The 7,801-nt window shown below is 36.7% G+C and overlaps 1 pseudogene; it reads right to left on the reverse strand.

Moving 5' to 3' along the window:
* Positions 1 to 357: 357 nt before the first annotated feature.
* Positions 358 to 1,296, reverse strand: LOC101416382 (olfactory receptor 2M3-like; annotated as a pseudogene).
* Between the last annotated feature and the right edge of the window lie 6,505 nt (positions 1,297 to 7,801).

Below are 7,801 nucleotides of genomic sequence, written 5' to 3' on the forward strand. Positions count from 1 at the left end.
ATATAGAGTAAGTTTGAATTTATGCACAGGCCATATTAACAGTACAAAAAAATCAGGAAGACTCTGGGTTATCATACTAAGGAAAAGCATTTTATGAGCTTTTAGTTAGCTATATATCATGGAATTAACTATTTAATTTTGCTTTTCATGAACATTAGCTGATTTGCATTCAAAACCAAAATGTATATACAAAAAAAGGTCATATATACTAACTGTATGTGTATAGAGTCTATCAACTCTGATTACTATAAATATCTTAGTGAATTTTTACTTTGTTGCTATCTCATGTTTCTTAAATAAATATGTGCCAGAGAGAGGAGTTAGCAGAATAAATAAAACCTTTGAGTCTTATTCAATTTATCCTCCAGATTTGCCCTTCCTAAACACCTTCATGAATGCCCTGGCCACATCTTTGTTGTGAAGGCTGTAGATGAAGGGGTTGTGCAGGGGGGTGAGAATGGTGTAGATGGCTGACACCACCTTGACTTGGCTTGGGGAGTGATTGGAAGTGGGCTGCATGTATATGAATATCACTGCTCCATAATACATGCCCACAATACTCAGGTGTGAAGTACAGGTGGTGAAAGCCTTCTGCTGGCCCTCCCCTGAGATCATGCAAATGACAGCCAAAATCACATGACTGTAGGAGATGATGATGATTGATAAAGGCAAGAAAAGTATCACTATATAGCAAAGACAAGTGTTTCAAATGTAGATGTATCCATGCATGAGAGACTGAGGAGTGCAGGCATGTCACAAAAGAACTGGGCAAACTCTCAGGAGCCACAGTAGAAGGACAAAGTAGCAGGCAAATTAAAAATCCCATCAAGGGATCCAAAGACCCAGGAAGAGGCAGCCATGAGTCTGCATATTTTTTGGCTCATAAGGTGGGGGTATCAAAGAGGTTGGCAAATTGCAACATAGTGCTCATAGGCCATGATGGCCAAGAGGAAGCATTCAGCACCAAAGAGGGACATGTAGAAGACTATCTAGGCTTCACAGCCTGCCACAGAAATGGACTTCCTGCCAGAGAAGTAGCTGTAGGCCATTTTGGGACAGTTGTACAGATGAGCATGAGGTCCATGAGGGAGAGTGGCTGAGGAGGAAGTACATGGGCATGTGGAGCTGTGTGTCCAGGTAGATGAGGAGAACCAGGGGTACATTTCTGAAGATGGTCCCTGTGCAGATGCTGAGGACCAGGGAGAAGGGGATGATATGACTAGGTGTGTGACTGAACAGTCCCAGCAGGCTGAAGTCCTGGCTAAATGTCTGATTCACACATTCTATGATGGACATTTCTTTATCTAGCACCACAAGAAGTTATAAAAAGTAAACATCTGATTAGTGATTTGCCCACTGCTTACTCTGCATGATAGTCCATAGAACAACACATGAGGCATGGCCAGAACTGTGTAATGAACAGACAGAGACACTGAGGAAAAGACGGAAGTAGTTGCCTTGCCAATGTGCATACAAGGCAACAGTTATTGCAGTGATGGAAGGCAAAACATCAAAAACAAAGCTTTTGCATTTTTAAATTTTTTGATACCCCAATTTATTTGTATCTTAATTTTTCTAAATTAATAAGTATTCTATATCTAACCTTTAAACACTTCACTATATTCCATTTTACTATATGGAACCTGGTAATATTTTGGGCTTTATTTTTGAAGAAGCTTTGGATCACAGAGAGGTTCAACAATGGCAGTGGAAGAATACGGGTGTGGGATGTTATTGACAGGGGACACATGTTTGGTAGGGAGTTCTCTAGGGCATATATCCAGGGTACATAAAATGTTTGGATATTTTCATAGTGGTTACAGTTAAAAACAACAACTGACATGATGTGAACCAATGTATATGAGGTGCAGAGGTGCCCAAAGATGTACTTACCAAATCCAATGGATGTGTCAGGATGATGGGAACGAGTGTTGTTGGGGGGGGGGAGAGGGGGGGTGGGGGGGTGGGGTTGAATGGGACCTCACATATATATTTTTAATGTAATATTATTACAAAGTCAATAAAAAAAATTAAAAAAAAATACATATCTTATGAATAAAAAAAAAAAAAAAAAAAAAAAAAAAAAAAACAACTGAGGGAGTGCTGAGTTCCTAGCCAGGGGAGCTCTATTGCAGTCCCTAAAGGAACAGCAACAATCCGCCAAGTGCAATGGCAAAGACAAAAAAGAATGAAAGTCCAAAAATGAGCCCTTGATACTAATGACTATGCTTGTGAGCTTGTGCACCTGAAATAAGAACAAGGCCTACAGCTGCAGAGTGCCTAAGAGTTACCTCCTGAGGGCCTCTGTGTTGCTCAAATGTGGCCCATCTCAAAGCCAAACTCAGCATGTAAATGTGTTGCCTTCCCCCCAGCATGGGAAATGACTCCCAGGGATGAGCCTCCTTGGTGCCAAGGATTACTACCAAGTACCAGCTGATGATGTAACTAGAAAATGACCTTGAATAAAATGGTCAACTTGGACCAGCAGAATATCTCAATCTACATATAATAGCAGGAGTTAAAAATGCTTTTTGACCTGAATAAAAGGGGGAAATGGAAAGGACAAATGAGTTTATTTGGCTATGAGTCTCCAAAGAGTGCTAGGCGGTTATCAGAGCACTTGCCCTTTTGCACACTTCAGCAGAGTCCCAGAGACAGATAAAGTAGATACAATCCCAGGTATTGGTTCTTCTGAGGGCTACAGAGATGCACAGGTTCTATGGTCATGGCAGATAGAGTTCAGTGCCATGTCAGTTGGCCCTACTTTGGTGTTTGTGTTTCTGTGTGATGGAGCTGGACTCAGATGTGATCTTTGTCCACAAGTCTGTCCTGTTACTTTTACTGGAACTGTAGTTTGTACTGGGGCTTAATATATATCCAGGGGACATGAATCTCTGGAGTGACCATGTGATAACCAGGCCCTGAGCTTCAACAGACTTGCAACTCTTACACTCTGGTTTATTGGACTTACCCCACTCAGCTAACATGGAGCTGAAGAAGGTCAACCACCACACCAAGGAGCCAAGAGTGCCTACAACTGAAAGCAGGAGAATTGTATCCAGCAATTCTTGAAAAAGACGTGGAGTGGACACAACCATTCTAAGGTCCATAGGATGAAGGAATAGAGTATGGATTAGAATAGACTTACTGATATTCTATACATGAACTATTGTGATTAGTATTTGAAGAAAATGTGGCATTGGTGTGGAGAAAGTGGCCATGGTGGCTGCTGGGAGTATGGAGTGGGAGGAAGAGATGTGATGTGGGGGTGTTTTGGGGGGTTGGAGTTGTCCTGGTTTGTGCTGCAGGGACAGTTATCAGACATTGTATGTCCTCCCATGGCCCACTGAGGTGACTGTGGGAGAGTGTGGGCTTTGGTGTATACCATTGACCATGAGGTGAAACAGTGCTCAGAGATGTATTCACCAAGTGCAATGAATGTCTCATGATGATGGAAGAGGTTGTTGTTATGGGGGGACGAGTGGGGTGAGGGGGGTGGGGAATACATGGGGACTTCATATATTTTTAATATAACCTTAAAAAAATAAAGACAAAAAAATTTGCAAAAAAATTTTCATTGTAGCATCCAGGATCCTGTTTTTAGAAGTTTAGAAGTTTTCATTCTGGACAGCAGAATCCTGAGTCTTGGTCCCCCTGCAGTCACCAGTGTTGCTCACATGGTTTCCAGTTATGCTCCATGTCCATCTATTAATTTCATTTTATCCTTAAAGTGTTTACACTTTTAATTTTAAAGGGGTGCTGAAGGGAGATGATCTCTTTTCTGTAACTGCTTCCTGCTGGACATGGGTTGCCGTCATTGCCTAACAAGGTGTAAACTCTTATTTTATTTTAACTGGGGAATGATGGAGCTGGCATTCTGTATGAAGCTGGATGAAGTTTTCATATGGTTAATAAGGTGTTCATTCTGAAAGAAACAAACTTAATTACAATTTTGGAATACCCAGTTTTAAAAGAGGACATTGGATTACAGAGGTAGACAAAGTTAAGTGCCTATAAAATCGCACCCCTTTTTAAAAGCTGGTTTGAACAGTGTGTGTGTGTGTATAATAACAGTATATAAATATATATATAACTATATATATATATATATTTATTTATTTATTTATTTTCAGAGAGAAATAACAACAGATACTTAGCTTTGTTTTGAAGACGCATTCCAGGCTGTTTCATCATTGGCACTCATGTGCTTTGTCAGATGCTCCTGGTGAACTGGCACCTTTTGGACAGTTGGTTTCATTCAGGATTAGTGTACCAAATTGGAATTATTTTTAGTTTTTAGCTGTGGGAGTGATCAGAACTACAGAATAAAGTTGTTGTTTTTTTACATTTTGGTTTTAATTGTACAATTTCTGATAATTTTGACTGTACAATAGGTGACCTATTATTATCAAGCAAGCCTCATTTTTGCTACACAGTAGAGTATATTAGAATAGTAAGTTGGATGGATAAACCTTGAAGATATTATATTGAGTGAAATCAGCCAGACACAAAAAGTCAAGTATTGTGTGATCTCGTTTGTATGAAATAATGAGAAACAAACTTCATAGAAATAGATGGTGGTTTATAGGTTGTCCACCACTGGGAGGTGGGGGTGGGCAGTGCAGGAAGAGGGAGATTTAGCTTAATGGATGAATACTTTCTGTTTGAGGTAATATAAAAAAAGTAAGAGTAATGGATGTCAGTGATGGTAGCACAATAATGTAAATATATTTAATATATTGAATTGTACACTAGAATATGGCTAAAATGTGAATTTGTGTTGCATATTTGTTACTACGATAAAAAGTTCAAAAAAAAAAAAGAATAGTAAGTTGGCTCAGCATGGCTAAGACCGCCACTTTATTTTATAGACATGTTATTTAACTATTTAGAAAATGAAGCTACCAGGAATTTAACATCTCTAATATACTTTTGTACCTCATCCAGAATAGAAAAGATGACATTATAATTATTAGGCATATATTTAGTACAGGATAAAAGTACAGCATTTAATATTAATTAATGTTTTACTTAATGCATAAGGATTCTGGGTTGCAATTAGTAGTTTTAAGGTTCAGGTTTGTAATACTTTACATTTTATCTCTCCATGGGAGCAGGCTATAATGCCAATTGTGTTTAAGTTTTACTTACAGTATAGTGGTAATCATGGCTCCACTTAGCATGTTCTTCACACAGTGAGCAAGTTACAGCATTGTTGATCCTAGAGAGAGTTTCCAGTATTCTACCAGCCTGGTGCTTACTGCTCTCTGGCACTATATAAGAAAGCCAGTCTGGAGGCAATATCCATTGTATGCTTGGCTGTACTGAGTCATCATTGGCTGCTGCAGGAGCCTGAAACTGCAATGTAGTTTCCAGTGACTTCAGGAGCATAACCAGAGGATGATATAGCAAATATTTAAATTTGAGGGGTCAATGACCAGCCTAGCCAATAACTCACATGGAGAGGCAAACTGTAATGTATTGAAGACCTGGTTTGAATGCACAAGAGAGTTTGACAATGTTAAAGTTTATCTCTTGTTTTTATATATATTTTTTAAACATTTTAATGTAACACATTATGTATCAAATGACTTTATTTTTTTACACTTTACTGAGAAGATACTAGCAGGCATTTTACCTTAGTTGTAGGATGAAAAAAGTTATTTTTCATTGTTAACATAAAAATAAAATATTTCCAATAGAATTAAGGTAACTTTTCATTACCATTTACTTAAATATGCATTGTGCAGTGAACTTCAGAAGGTTTTATTATCACAAAGTTATTCTTCACCATCAATAAACTCAGTCCAGGTTTTTAGTTAACAATGGCTTCTAGAACTAGAACCATTTAAATGTTTTAATTTGGAAGATGCTTTTACAAACCACATAAACTAATTATTTTACATTTAAATAAACTTATTAAATTACAATTACCAACCAAAGAAGTCTATTTATTTATTTAAGAGAACATATCTACAATTTTTCTTGTTTAGCTTCATTTCATTAAAATGAACTTACAGTTTTTATTACTCTAAAGATTTTGTACATATGTTAATTTATTTAATGGGTATTTTATAAACTAAGGGAGATTACAACCAAGCTAAATAAAATCGAAACCATTATAGTTTATGCAAGGAATGTTCTCTTTTTTTGTTTACAGGTAGCTAAACTTCTTTTCTTTATTTAATTTCTGAAACTGAATAAGTTTTAAAAGCATACTGACTACCAGGTATCAAAACACATTACAATTACATAATTTGTTTAATCATAATCCAGGAAAGATCTCTCCATTATTTTTATGGACTTTTCTTTACTTCTTTACTTACTGAAATTTGGCAACAGAACAACTAACCACCATTTTTAAGGCTGTTAAAAGATCTAAAGTGGGAAATTACAGGGCAAACTGATTCTTAATTCCCCAGCCTAGTAGATGCAACCTGCCACACCTAGTCCTGCCCTCAAAGCTCTTGCAAAGAGAAGGCCTTTTCTCAATAGTTCCTATAATATGACCTTTCCATCCTGCTTAGTCTAATTTGGGCTCCAGGAATATTTATTCACTTATATAACTGCATATTTATTTTTTAACAATTTGAATAGAACTTGTTTAAGAATTTTCATTTGTTAATTTGATATTATCATCCTGATGTATAAAGATATATACTAAGCAAATAGGCAGGCACAAATAGAGTTAGACACAGAAACACAACTCATTGATGTTACTTATAATTTGCATTATTTTATATATTGTTTAGCTTATTTTGGGTTCCAGACATATTTATTAATTATATAACTGCATATTTAACCCCAACAATTTGAGAAAATAGGCAGACATGAATAGTTTGACACAGAAACACACTTAAAACTTTCATTTTTACATTTTTAAAAAATAAGTCTGACTGTAAAACAATTCAAAGATTTCTGGAAATTTTTCTTAATTTGCACTATGACCATGCAATTTTACAAAAGAATTTTGTTTCTTAACTAATGACTTGTAACCCAAATGTTCCCAATGTTTTAACACAATTCTCTTTCATTTCAGAACTTTATGTTTTACCTTGAATTTAGCAGAATTTTGGATGAGCAACAAGACTAATTCAAGGGGTATTTACTGAGGCTATTGAAGCCTCAGGGAGACTGGTTTCTCTCATGAATTGCCATTCTTAGGAACACTGATGGTCAAGGCAGGAGACTTCTTTTTTCCCAGACCTTGGAGGTAATAAAACTCCAGTGGTCGTTCAACCCCAAAGACTAAGAATTTCACCAGGTAGTGATTTAGTTCACACCTAGAATCATGAGAGAAAGCAGTGTTACTAATACCAGTAGGACAGGAGACAGGGATGTCTCCACTCTTCCCTGGACTGTAGGGGCAGAAGTTGTTATGAAATAACCATAGGCAAAGGCAAGGGGTGAGGCTAGGCTTGAAGTGACCATAAACAAAGGTAAGGTTAGTTTAGAATTTACACTTACAATAATAGTTTCAGGCTAAATTCACTCAGCTATAGTTTCAGTTATTATCCATCCACAGTTTTATAATATAAATGCATATATAAATGAACTTAACTCTTAGTTACAGTTTTCATTAAGTTTTAACCTTAAAGTGAATTGGAAACTTTTATTAATTAAGCTACAAGAATTTTATTAGCAAAAATCCTGTGAAGTTCTGCCTTTTCCTAGTAATGGAACAAATTCTCATCTGTAAGTTATGCATTTAATTCACCAGCAAAATAGTACTGGCATTTAAAGATTCATTTTTAAACTACCTTTTACCATGAATTCGTAGGCACCAGCAACTGACAAAGAT

The sequence above is a fragment of the Dasypus novemcinctus genome, chromosome 22, assembly GCF_030445035.2.
Source record: "Dasypus novemcinctus isolate mDasNov1 chromosome 22, mDasNov1.1.hap2, whole genome shotgun sequence".
NCBI classification, from domain to species: Eukaryota; Metazoa; Chordata; class Mammalia; order Cingulata; family Dasypodidae; genus Dasypus; species Dasypus novemcinctus.